Source organism: Macrobrachium nipponense, chromosome 31 (genome assembly GCF_015104395.2).
Source record: "Macrobrachium nipponense isolate FS-2020 chromosome 31, ASM1510439v2, whole genome shotgun sequence".
NCBI classification, from domain to species: Eukaryota; Metazoa; Arthropoda; class Malacostraca; order Decapoda; family Palaemonidae; genus Macrobrachium; species Macrobrachium nipponense.
The window spans coordinates 47326807-47341806 of NC_061093.1; positions in this window are offsets into that span (position 1 = coordinate 47326807).

Below are 15000 nucleotides of genomic sequence, written 5' to 3' on the forward strand. Positions count from 1 at the left end.
AGAACCTGCTCAGCTCAGAGAACCTGCGCAGCTCTGAGAGAACCTACGCAGCTCTGAGAGAACCTGCGCAGCTCTTGGAGAACATGCGCAGCTCTGAGAGAACCTGCGCAGCTCTGAGGCAGACGTTTTATCTCGGGCATCAACACGAGCTAATTATTTAGACCTTGGGTATCACATTTCACATGCCATGGCCTTTGCTTCATGGCCTTCCACGGTCTTGAGGTCGAGTTCGTTTGAGTGAGGGTACACTTAAGCAAAGAATTCCTTTTTAATTCTTTCATTTCTGACCGACTGCAGATGGTCAACCACCTTTTATTTCCTTGTTGTAAATTCTGTTTACCTAGTTGTAAATTCTGATTTACTGCACTCCAATCTTCCTCTTTTATTAATCATTTCCTTTCGCAGAATAGTGTCCTCTTTCGTGGATTATCGCCGCTAAAACGGATGACAGTTCTCAAATGTTCTACAAGAACCGATGGACGATGAGACTCATAATAAACTCTGATGCAATAACGGAAATAACCAAACATCAGAATTTAATGAGCATTTCTTGATAGAAACTCACTTAGACATTTTGGTTAATGAAAAACATCCCTTTTTCGGAATGACCATCAAGTTTATAATAAAATCTCTCTCAATCTGGATTGCAAAAAACGTCAAACTGGACAAGAAAACAAGACCTTCTGAACAATCAGGTTTAAACGTTTTCTTCATCGTCTTCGGATGGATGTTCATCATGTCAATTCTAGACACTTGGAATGAAAATTAGCTTCTCAATGTTTGTGTGTGTTATCTCTACTACTTTGTATACTCTATGTATACAACCTTGAGCTGAAATATTTATTGTTTGCACCATAGCGGTGCCAGACGCACGGTCATGTCTAACTTTAACTTTAGAGGGCTGCAATTCGGTATGTTAGATGATTGGGGGGTGGATGATCAACATAGCAATTTGCAGCCCTCTAACCTAAGTAGTTTTTAAGATATAAGGGCGGACAGACAATTAAAACTTTAATATATTAACCCTTTTGCAACCTGATGCTGAAAACTGTTGTCATTTCTTAAGACTCGAAGAAAGCAACTTTGAACGTTAAGCAAAACACAGGTAAAAGACGTTATTCAGTTAAAAATAAAGCCCATGAACACAGCTAAAGAATAGTAATTCGATTCCCCAAAATTAAAACTGCCATAACCCCTTTAGTTTCAAAACTTTTAAACGATCACTCTCAAAATAATGTCGAATTACTGTATTGCTTCTGGTTCTCTATCCAAAACGAAATAATCTCCGATGAAAAACCTTACCTTTTCGCAAGGAAAATTTTAAGTTTGTAAGAGAATAACAAACGTTTTGTAAACGGAACTTTTTTTTATAGCAAAATAAAACAATGAATGTCTTCATTGTACTGAAAATAAATCTCTAGAAGCAGTTTTACTATCAGAAGAATATTGCTTTGTGGCATGAAAAATGGCCACACAGCACAGGAGAGAGAGAGAGAGAAATTTATTTATTGCACTGCCAATGATAAGCAACATCACACAGAAGAGGTAAAAAGGCAGTAACCACATTTCTCATGCTTTTGAGAGAGAGAGAGAGAGAGAAGAGAGAGAGAGAGAGAGAGAGAGAGAAGCAGGCAACTGATTTTAGGCCTCTAAAGGCCACAATGTGACAAAGCCTCCTGAGGGAGATCCTCAGAGTTCAAGGACAAATAGTTTCATGCATGTTCAGGGAAGACGCGTGCGTCACCGGGGGAGAGAGAGAGTTACAAGGAGTTACAAGGATTTGGATATCTCAAAGACATTAGACCATCCAAAGAGGAGACATCGTGTGCTCACTAATCTCTAAGAGCAGATTTTACTGTTCATTCACAGTGTCCTGATGATTTTTGTCTAGCTTTCTAGTAAGCAGTTTATTTCATGTGTCACATATCTTGTATGTAAAGAAGCTCCCACAATGTAGAAGAGAGAGAGAGAGAGAGAGAGAGAGAGAGAGAGAGAGAGAGAGAGAGAGAGAGAGAGAGAGAGAGAGAGAGGCGGATACTGGTAGGGGATTACCACCGTCTCCTGAGCTGCTACTGACGACGATGATGAGGGTACAACAGGCAGGTGAGGGAACCAGACTGGTAGGTAATCATGGGCAGGTGCCAGGTAGCGGCGGCGGCGGCGGAGGCAGGTGAGCAAGTGGGCAGCAGCAGCAGCAGCAGGTGGGTCTAAAAGATCATTCCTGATCAGGGTCGTTGCGAGTCGACCGGACTGCGCCCATCCCATATAGCGGATATACTCTCTCTCTCTCTCTCTCTCTCTCTCTCTCTCTCTCTCTCTCTCTCTCCTATTAGATTTGAAGCTTTGAACAGAAGTTGATGAAATTAAGTTTTGAAGCTCTAAATAGATAATGAAATTCCGCCTCTCTCCTATTAGATTTGAAGCTCTAAACATGGTGAAATTCCGCACCCCTCCCCCCTCCCCTATTAGATTTGAAGCTTTGAACAGATAATGAAATTCGGTTCTCTCTGTCTCTCTATACTGAAGATTTGAAGCTTTAAACAGATATTGAAATTCGATTCTCTCTCTCTCTCTCTCTCTCTCTCTCTCTCTCTCTCTCTCTCTCTCTCTATTAGATTTGAAGCTTTGAACAGAAGATGGTGAAATTCCGTATTTTTTCTCTATCAACTATAGATTTGAAGCTCTAAATAGATGATGAAATTCCGCCTCTCTCCTATTAGATTTGAAGCTTTGAACAGATAATGAAATTCGGTTCTCTCTCTCTCTCTCTCTCTCTCTCTCTCTCTCTCTCTCTCTCTCTATCTCTCTGAAGATTTGAAGCTTTAACAGATAATGAAATTCGGCTCTCTCTCTCTCTCTCTCTCTCTCTCTCTCTCTCTCTCTCTCCTATTAGATTAGAAGCTTTGAACAGAAGATAATGAAATTCCCTTTTCTCTCTTTCTCTACTACAGATTTGAAGTTTTAAACAGACATTGAAATTCGATTTTCTCTCTTTTCTCTCTCTCTCTCTCTCTCTCTCTCAATATCTCTCTCTATCTCTCATTCGGCTCCTCGTCTCTCATCTCTCTGGTATTTAACTCTGATAAATTTGAATCAATAAATTATGGAGACAGAGAAAGAAAGCTATATGCATATAAGGGACCTAATAATGAGACCATCACAAATAAGGAAGCAGTTAAAGACCTTGGTGTGATGATGAATAGGAACATGTTATGCAATGATCAAATAGCAACTCTGTTGGCAAAATGTAAAGCAAAAATGGGAATGTTGTTACGGCACTTCAAAACAAGAAAAGCTGAACACATGATTATGCTTTATAAAACATATGTTCGTAGTCCACTGAATATTGCAATATGATATGGTACACACTATCAAAAGGATATTGCACAAATAGAGAGTGTACAAAGGTCCTTTACAGCTAGAATAGAAGAAGTTAAGGACCTAGACTACTGGGAAAGACTACAATTCTTAAAATTATATAGTCTAGAAAGGAGAAGAGAACGCTACATGATAATTCAGGCATGGAAACAGATAGAAGGAATAGCAGAAAATATCATGGAACTAAAAATATCAGAAAGAGCAAGCAGAGGTAGATTAATAGTGCCCAAAACTATACCAGGAAAAATAAGGAAAGCACACAGGATTCATAATCCACTACGCACCAGCATCGATAATGCAGCGTCTATTCAATGCGTTGCCAGCTCATCTGAGGAATATATCAGGAGTGAGCGTAGATGTGTTTAAGAATAAGCTCGACAAATATCTAAACTGCATCCCAGACCATCCAAGATTGGAAGATGCAAAATTATACCGGAAGATGTACTAGCAACTCTCTGGTAGACATTAGAGGTGCCTCACACTGAGGGACCTGGGGCAACCCGAACAAGATGTAAGGTGTAAGGTCTGTAAGGTCTCTCTCTCTATTAGATTTGAAGCTTTGAGCAGAAGATAATGAAATTCGGGTCTCTCTCTCCTATTAGATTTGAAGCTTTAAACAGATAACTGAAAGTCGGCTCTCTCTCTCTCTCTCTCTCTCTCTCTCTCTCTCTCTCTATCTCTCCTATTAGATTTGAAGCTTTAAACCGAAATTCGGTTCTCTCTCTCTCTCTCTCTCTCTCTCTCTCTCTCTCGAAAATAGTGAATATTTAGCTGACATAGAAATTAATGAAGCTGATATTGTGCAGGCAATTAATGAAATTAAAAATGGAGCTGCTGCAGGGCCGGATGGAGTCCCTGCTATTTTGTTAAAGAAAGTAGTTCATTCTATCGCAAAGCCACTTGCAATATTATTAAGACAAAGTGTAGATACAGGCAAGATTTATGATGAGCACAAAATTAGCATATATCACCCCTACTTTCAAAAGTGGATCAAAGGATAGAGGCAACGGTAATTATCAGGCCATAGAATTGAGTCTAACATCACATATTATGAAGTGTATGAAAGGGTAATGAAGAAAAATATTATGAAACATTTAATAAAAAATTTGTTTAATATAGGACAACACGGTTTCGTACCCGGAAAAAGTACACAAACCCAACTGTTAGTCCACCGTGAGAACATATTCAAAAATATGAAAAGCGGAAATGAAACAGATGTGGTTTATCTAGACTTTGCAAAAGCTTTTGACAAAGTAGACCATAATATAATTAGCAAAGAAAATTAGAAACAAAGATCGTAATAAAGTAGGAAGATGGTTAAAAGAATTTTTACACAACAGAAAAACAGATAGTTATTGCAAACGATGAGAAATCGGATGAAACCATTGTATATCCGGTGTGCCACAAGGTACGGTGCTAGCTGCAATATTGTTTGTTATTATGATTGAAGACATAGACAGTAATGTTAAGGATTCGGTAGTGAGTAGTTTCGCTGATGACACAAGAATAAGTAGAGAAATTACTTGTGATGAAGATAGGAACGCTCTACAAAGAGACCTTAACAAAGTATATGATTGGGCAGAGGTAAATAGAAAAAAAAAAAAGGATGGTATTTTAACTCTGATAAATTTGAATCAATAAATTATGGAGACAGAGAAGGAAAGCTATATGCATATAGGGGACCTAATAATGAGACAATCACAAATAAGGAAGCAGTTAAAGACCTTGGTGTGATGATGAATAGGAACATGTTATGCAATGATCAAATAGCAATTCTGTTGGCAAAATGTAAAGCCAAAAAACAAAAATGGGAATGTTGTTACGGCACTTCAAAACAAGAAAAGCTGAACACATGATTATGCTTTATAAAACATATGTTCGTAGTCCACTTGAATATTGCAATATGATATGGTACCCACACTATCAAAAGGATATTGCACAAATAGAGAGTGTACAAAGGTCCTTTACAGCTAGAATAGAAGAAGTTAAGGACCTAGACTACTGGGAAAGACTACAATCCTTAAAATTATATAGTCTAGAAAGGAGAAGAGAACGCTACATGATAATTCAGGCATGGAAACAGATAGAAGGAATAACAGAAAATATCATGGAACTAAAAATATCAGAAAGAGCAAGCAGAGGTAGATTAATAGTGCCCAAAACTATACCAGGAAAAATAAGGAAAGCACACAGGACATTAATCCACTACGCACCAGCATCGATAATGCAGCGTCTATTCAATGCGTTGCCAGCTCATCTGAGGAATATATCAGGAGTGAGCGTAGATGTGTTTAAGAATAAGCTCGACAAATATCTAAACTGCATCCCAGACCATCCAAGATTGGAAGATGCAAAATATACCGGAAGATGTACTAGCAACTCTCTGGTAGACATTAGAGGCGCCTCACACTGAGGGACCTGGGGCAACCCGAACGAACTGTAAGGTCTGTAAGGTAAGGTAAGGTAAGGTAAGGTCTCTCTCTCTCCACTACAGATTTGAAGCTCTAAAGATAATGAAGACCACCCTTCCTCTCACTCTCATTAATTTCAAGCCTAATAGATGTAGCTTTAAATGTCGTATCTCACCGATTCTAGATTTTACGCCATACTCAGTTAAAGAAAGCCTTGCCTCAATTTTAGGACAAATCTATAAATGGTCTTTTTTTCCCTCTAATAAACTAAAGCTTGGAAGGGTCAATAGAAAACCTCTCTCTCTCTCTCTCTCTCTCTCTCTCTCTCTCTCAATATTTCAAGTTTTAATAAATACACTTACTAACTTTCCATGCTCTACACTATAGTCTAGGATGCTCGATGTGGACTCAAGTAGCATTATCTGATGACTGAGTGATAAGTATGAAAGATAAATCGATGGAATGTCAAAAAAACAAAAACTAAGTCAGGAACACAAAAAACGCATAAAAAGGCTCGCACACACATATACATACATTATACATATTAATTTTTCAAAATAGATCACCTTCAGTTTCTTTTTTCTTTTGAGCACCAGAAGTAAATACCGTACTTGAGTATGATAGACCGTGTTTATATAATAATAATAATAATAATAATAATAATAATAATAATAATAATAATAATAATAATAATAATCTACGTCATGACACACCCATCTTATTTAAACTGCATATTTCTACAACAAGTAATTCTAACCATTCGTTTTCCTGTCACTCATCTCTAGTGATCAAAACGGCAACTTAAACATAAGCATTAGAGGTATTAGTGGAAAGTAGGTCTTGTCCTATCTTCTAGTCTACATTACTCGACCACAGTAATAAATAACTACTTTTAAAGAAGTCGGTGACTGCTTATCAGAACTTGATATTTCTTTTCTTGAGTTTCAATTACTCTTTATTTTTGTCCTCATTCTCACGATTGTTGAACATAAACTAAAATTCAAAACACACACGCACACACACACACACACACACGCGCGCGCACTTTTTTTTTTTTTTATACAAGTTAACACTGTACTAGAACTTCATATTTTCTTTCCCAGCAATTCGCTCGCTCTCTCTCTCTCTCTAAGGAGGGCTTATCTTCATTCCTAAGAATATTACTCAAAATAATTTCACAAAACCGATACATCTTCAAAGTACTGTAAAACTACAACAGTTATTAACAGACCCCATGCAACATAACAACATACACTTTCCCCTTTTCAAATAATCTTTCTTTTTCTTGCTCTTATTCTATGAAATGAGAACTACTTCTACTTCGGTGATTAATACAAAGATTATTATGAAATATATTGTACTTCTTACTGCTTTCAATGCACGATTCCAATTTTCTTTAAAAGGCCGTTTTCCCACCTTCGTGATAATCGTTTTCTCTCTCTCTCTCTCTCTCTCTCTCTCTCTCTCTGTGAGTGACTTCCACAAAAATACCGTTGAACCGCTCTCTTGATATTCTTTATAACCATCTCTCTCTCTCTCTCTCTCTCTAAGTGACTTCCACAAAAATGCCGTTAAACCGCTCTCTTCATATTCTTCATATCCATCTCTCTCTCTCTCTCTCTCTCTCTCTGAGTGATTTCCACAAAAATGCCGTTAAACCGCTCTCTTATATTCTCTCTCTCTCTCTCTCTCTCTCTCTCTCTCTCTCTCTGCCCTAACAATCCACTCAGCTCTTGACGGCACTGTTACTTTGTTTTCAACCAGTGGCCTAATAAAAGATAATTACTGTGGCCTTCTCTCTCTCTCTCTCTCTCTCTCTCTCTCTCTCTCTCTCTCTCTGACTTCGGATACAACAGCATCATCCTCACGTACGCTGACGTCATAACTGACACCAAACAAAAGCGACCTTGTAGCACCAAAGACCACCAGGATTAAGGATGCTTAGAAGGGGCGGGAGGACGAAGCATTCGGTATTCCCGAAGACGCTAGCTAATTAATATATTAAGAATGTATATCTATATATATATATATTATATATATATATATATAATATATATATATATATATATATATATATACGCGTATATAGTATATAACGTGTGTCTGTGTGAAGTAAGATTCCACAATAAATTTTTTTTTACAAAAAGTGTATTAAAGATACATAGACATATAAGCCTTGTACATGTATATTTTTAATGCATCACATTTCAGATATGAACGACAGTACTTTTATATTTCATATACTGTATATACATACTACTATATAATATATATATATATATATATATATCCTATATATATATATATATCTATATATAAAACCATACATATAGTACACGAATACATAGAGCAGTCTTGGGGTAAATGAGCGCACGCTCAAGAGCGCTAAATTTCATACGCCTCACTCGAATTCCGCTTGTGAGAGAATGCAATAATGATTATTATATACCGATTGGGAAAAGTGGAGTTATAAGGATGACGACCGTAGTCATTTTGACGTCAGTTTAATGCAATTAATGAATTGATGAAATATGGGATTTCAATCAAGATAACGATCTGTATTGAGAGATATGTATGATTTCATTACAAAGGATAAATCACAGATGAGCTATTCAACTTGGGAGCGATCAGCCCAGACTCGGAATTATTAAAGCGTATTCTCTCTCTCTCTCTCTCATATATATATATATATATATATTATATATATATATATATATATATATATTTATATAGATATATCATATATATATATATATGTATATATACATATATATATTATATATATATATGATATATATATATTATATATATATAAATATATATACATATATATAATAGAAGACGAAATCGCTTGGATTTCTGCCTATCATTTCATATGGTATTCGTTTATATATATATATATATATATATATATATATATATATATATATATATATATATATATATACATATATATATATATATATATATATATATATATATATATATCAGGTTCGAAATACATGTACTTCATGTCACTTCAGAACAAATTTCCCCCTAATATACAAAGCTTCAAATTGTAAGGTTCACTTCTCCATACAGAATCCAGATATCACACACAACGTTCGACCTGATATACATACAGGGTTCAACTCGGCTTAAGAGGTTCATCTTCAAACACCCGAGTTTAATCACAGGCAAAGTCGACAGTTAAACAAACATTCGACCTTTAACTTCAAGGTTTCCAATCAGTTAACTCAGGTTGGCGTTGGATTCGTGTACAATCAAGATGTACCCACAGTTGGCGTGTGCAAGCGCGCATACGTAATTTAAAACCCATTTATAATTGACTAGAAGAGAGTTCTCATTTTAAGATTTTTTTTTTTCTTGAGCTGAAAATTGCTTCATAATACTTTAAATATACGTAAGCATTAGCATACAGTTTTACCAAAGAGAATAAACAAAATATGATGATAATAATAGCGTATGATACTATCAAAGAATAATAATAATAATAATAATAATAATAATAATAATAGCGGAGAAACAAACCTACAGTTATGTAAATGTACGTATATTGAAATTTGAAATTTAAAACTAAGGATAGTTTTAAATTTTAAATTTTAAATTAATATACGTACATTTACATAAGTGTGGATCTGTTTTTTCTCTATTTGAAGGCTCATTGCTACTAAGAGTGTTTTCTAACAACAACAACAACAACAACACAACAACAACAACAATAATAAAATATAATAATAATAATAATAATAATATAATAGTAGAAAACAACTGAAATGATAAAAGTAAGGTATTAGAAGAGAAAGGCAGTTACCTAACAGACCTTCTATAATATAGTATCAGCTCTGATGTTCAATAATTAACGACATTCTAGAGTGGTCAATAGCCCGGCATAGGAGCGGCAGCCGACGAAGAGCCCTGCCAAGGTACAAGAGAAAGGGGAAGGGGGGGGGGGTGGATTGTGATGGGGGGGGGGGGAGGTGATGTTAGGGGTGGTGAGGACCGTCCTCTCCATTTCTCTCGAGGCTGGCATCCTTAGGAGGCCTTTAAGACACCCTCTTGACGCACAAAATGCTTGGTTTGTTGCTTAGTGAGATTGACTGCACTCTCCTCACTTTGATCAATCACCTCGCAGACAGGAGGACCTTCTGTTAGTTGTTTGGCGACTACAGTGAAGTTCTTTTCTTAATTTTAGAAAAAGTTTTTTTTTTTTTTTTTCTGTCATGGCTGGCACCCGTTACTTTTTGCATTCTTCTAGATTATTTTTATTTCATTATTATTTCCACTTTTATTTCTATTTCATTGATAGATTAATAACTAGTTAAAGCTATTAATTTGTTAGTTCAATTGTCTGTTAACTATTTTATAATCCACTTCTCTGCCGACGTGACTAATTAAAGCTATTAATTTGTTAGTTCAACTGTCTGTTAACCATTATATAATCCACTTCTCTGCCGACGTGACGTTTGTTTAATTGTTAGCTTATATATTAACTAAGTATTGTTAGGTCTGGTAAATTAGTTTGTAGTTCGACAAGCTGTTAAGCATCTCCTACTTATTTGCAAACAAGGTATCCACTTAACTTCAAGTTATTAAGTTATAAAGCTCTACTGTGTTTTGGGTTCTCCTTCCGATAGATAGCTCATTATAATACCAAATGTAAAATTCATATAACTGGCAGCTCAGAAATGATTAAATAATTATTCTAATTAACAACCACTATGGGATTTAGCATCAGACATTTGTTTGCGAATAAGACATTCCTCTGTTGGCAGCCTAAAACAGATGTTGAGCCTCGCCCCGATTTGGGTTATACTCAACAGCAGTCACGGGGCACGTAATGAGGTCTACTGCGAGACGCGACGTGCGGTTTCAACAGAACTCGTCTTTCATGCCCCAGGGTATGTATGAATTATCGCCTCATCAGAAATCCCAGAACAGACTACGTAATAAGACAAAAAGTTGTTCCTTCACTTAAAGGATAAGATAATGGCTGGTCATGTCTGTACATTAAAGAAAAAAAAAAAAAAAAACACACACACAAAGACCTCTTTATCCTACTTAAAGAAAAAATGTCTCTGGCACGGGAGAGCAAACGCACTTCAACTTGAATTTAATTGCTACACTATATGATAATACATCTTGCGAACTTAGGGGCGTTTGTACAAAGGGTGACTTAAAAGCGTAACAACAAAGACCTATTTCTGCTTTGACGTGTACTCTTCATATATTAAGTAGAGTTCTCATTCATTTACGAATTATCTGCCCGTCTTCCTTTATTTATATAGAGTGCATGGAGAGTATATAAATTGCCACATAAAATAATAAAGATAAAATACTTTAGTTGGCTATTACAGTTCAGTCAACACATGTCACGCCGTTGAAGTGGTGTACTAACTTCAGTTTCATGACTATTATATTTTAAAGCTCATAATGTTTTCAGAGAGAGAGAGAGAGAGAGAAGAGAGAGAGAGAGAGAGAGAGAGAGAGAGAGATTTTTGCGGTGCAGAGTTCATACCATTTTATTTGCTAAAGATATCTCTTAAGAGTCACGTGGAAGGAATGCTGACATATTTTACGTAAGGTCTAATTAATTATAATTTGGGAGAGATCCGTAAAAGTTAGGAACGAACAGCTGTTTGCTACGCTTAAACATGAGCTGTTAACGAAGTTACCCATCATTTATATAGCAAACTTCGCAAATCACACACACACACACACGTGCCATATTAAGGTTTATGCGCATACGCGTACATTTTTACATCCGACTTCATGAAAAACATACAGAAAGGACACTCAGTATCTTACACCATCCAAGGCGATTACACTGTTAGATTTCTTGTTAGGACTCATTGAGCTGAAATATATATATATATATATATATATATATATATATATATATATATATATATATATATATAGTATGTGTGTAATTTATTTAATTAGCCGAGGCCACATTGTGCTTTGGAAATGCATTGAAATAACACGAAAGTCACCGATACTTATTTTTTCCTTGTGTTCTGTATAATCGTCACATCCTATTAAGTGATAAAGCATAAATGTATATGTATATATATACACACACGCACACACATATATATATATATATATTAGAGAGAGAGAGAGAGAGAGAGAGAGAGAGAGAGAGAGAGAGAGAGAGAGCTCCCCGGGGTGGGTCACCTTTTGAGGATAATTATAGTGCCTTTCAAAACAGGTGTGTGTGTGTGTGTGTGTACATATTGGCAGATTATCCAATAAGGTCAAGGTGCGTTCAGTACCAGTTATCAGCGAACGTTTCTTTCCTTTAACTTAGAACCTCACCTATAAAAACACGAATAATGACTGCAAATGTGACGCAAATTTCGAGTTGAAATGAAAGGTGTTTACAGAGGTCGTTTCTTGTCATCCTTCGTCATATTCCAGTTTTATTTATTTATTTATTTCTTTTAGAATTTTAAAACTTCCTTTATTTTTTAAACTATTCGTTAAATTCCATGCACAAGTAATAACTGATTTACTGCACCTTCTGCCATAATTTATCATCTAGTGACCATTTGACTTTGTAAAGAGAAAAAATATGACAAAAGCATTTTAAAATCGACGGCACAGATATGAATACATGACACCTACAATTCGGACAATCCTTTTAAAATGCGATGGGTAGCGAGTGAGAGAGATAAGAAATGAGGATTATTATTTAAAAAAAAAGTGAGAGAAAGAGAGAGAAGAGAGAGAAAGAGATAGAGGGAGAGGCGCTGGCAAAAGTAGCTGAATCATGACAGAAGGATCGTTGGCGAAGGATTATAATAAGATCGAAAGATGATTAATGGAAGTTGCGACTGCGGGAGATTTATGAAAAGTTCGGAGATGGGAAATTGATGACGATAATATCAGTGGCCGATGATTGATACGGCAAGAGAAGGAAAGGAGCGGAACGATGGGTGGTGTTCCAACACGGACACTCGCGGCCAGAATCCGCAAGAGCAATCGTAGCTCTTCTGAAAAGCTTTTTATTAGGTTTTGGCATTCGTACTTGCTGGAGAAAAAAAGGTTGATGGGTGTTCCAACACACACATTGAGCTCTCTGAAAGAATAGCTACTGGCTGCGAGAGAAATCATAACTCTTCTGAAAAGGAGGTGCTACTGGGGGGAAAGGATTTGGCATTTAAACATTCCCGAAAGAGAAAAAGGGATGAGAGGGGGGGGAGGGGTGCAGGGAGGGATACAACACGGACGCAGAGACGAACTAACGAGAATGATCACAATTGGGGGTTCCTTTTGAGGGGGGGGGGGGGAGGCGTCGGTATTTACTGGTGGTGGTGGAAAGGGAGTGAATGATTTTCCCGCTCCGACATACGGTGCAAATCTGTTGAGATAAATCACAGTTCTTTAAAAAGAAACACACACACACACACACAAAGGGGGGTGGAGGGGGGGAGAGGCTATTAGGGGAATGATTTGGAAATATTTACATTTGTGTGAAAAGGGAATAGTGGGTATTCAAAACACGGACACAGGTCGATTCCGCAAAAAAAAAAAAAAAAAATAATAAATAAATAAATAAATAAAATCCGGGTGCAATCGAGTTTTCTGTACAGCGTTTAATGCTGTATGAAGCACTCAGCCGGCCGTGGTGGCCTGCTTTGTTGCGCGGTGTGCCACACGCACGATTATTGTTACATTTAATCTTGAATAAAATTGAAACCACTGCGGCTAGAGGGCTGCAATTTGGTATGTCTGATGATTGGAGGGTGGATGATTATCATCATAATTTGTAACCTTCTAGCCTCAGTAATTTTTGAGATCTGAGGGCAGACAGAAAAAAGTGCGGACAGAAAGAAGTGCAGACGGATAGACAACAAGCCTCCTCAATAGTTTCCTTTAACAGAAAGTTGAAAATCACGAAACTTCTGAAAACAGCAACGGTGTTTCCACAGTCAGCAGATATCAGCGGAAGGAGGTCATATCCTATCTTGCATTCTAACCAGTAATTTTCATATCCGTAATGAGCGAAAATCCATTAACTCGACTGCAATACAAATGACTAATATTAACCATCAGGTGACTGTCCAGCATAAATGTCATATTTCCCCTCTTGGCGTTCTTTACTCTCGTTTTATTTTTGTCAGGGAACAAAGAAACGGTGGGTGTTCTATAAAAAAAAACGAAAATAATAAAAAATAAAACAACGAATCTGCAAGAGAAATTACAAATTATTCTTAAGAAAAAAAAAGAAGAATCTGCAAAAACAAATCACAAATTATTCTTAAAAAGAAAAACGAATCTGCAAGAAGATATCACAATTATTCTTAAAGAGAAAAAACTAATCTGCAAGAAGATATCACTAATTATTCTTAAAAAGAAAAAAAAATCTGCAAGAAGAAATCGCAAATTATTCTTAAGGAAAAAGAACGAATCTGCAAGAAAAATCACAAATTATTCTTAAAAAAAAAAAAAAAGATTCTAAGAAGAAATAAATTATTCTCAAGGAAAAAAACGAACCTGCAAGAACAAATCACAAATTATTCTAGAAAAAAAAAAAAAAAATGATGACGAATGGGAACCAGTCTCCTCCCTCCTGACTCATGTGGCGCTCCCGACCAACGCGACTCATTTGTGACATTTGCCATCAATTAAAATGGAGGATGGTCACGCTCCCCGTGTTGTAGTGCGCGCTGCGGTTCATTTTCATTCCCAGATGACAAATGAGTTCTTGGGGAGTGAAAGTGCCGAATATGCAAATGACGCTGCCGATGAGTTATCATCTTTTAGTCTACGTTTCTTGTTCCTCGAAGTTATACTAAAAGCGGAAAGTGAATTTTACTCAGCAGAGCATCTAATTGGTATATTTAACTAATTATTATTCGACATTAGAATTGGAGTATAAAATTTAGGCCTATGGTCAAGGGTGGGACGTACGAGGTCATTCAGAGCGAGAGGGTGGAACGTTAGATGGAAGAAATAGAATGTGAACAGAATTATAGTAACAAGAATGAAAGGGGTTGCATCTATAAGGAACGAAGGGACACTGCAAAGAATTATCTCAGGTTATTCATAAGGTACATTCGTTTATATGCGTTACGAAATCAGACCAATAAGAAGTTCTTAGCGCTTGCATGTAGAATGACCAAATGTGACAATAAAATAAATAAATAAAAAATGGAAGCGATAGTTCTCTTTAAAGTTTTAGGATGAGGAATATGGAGATATC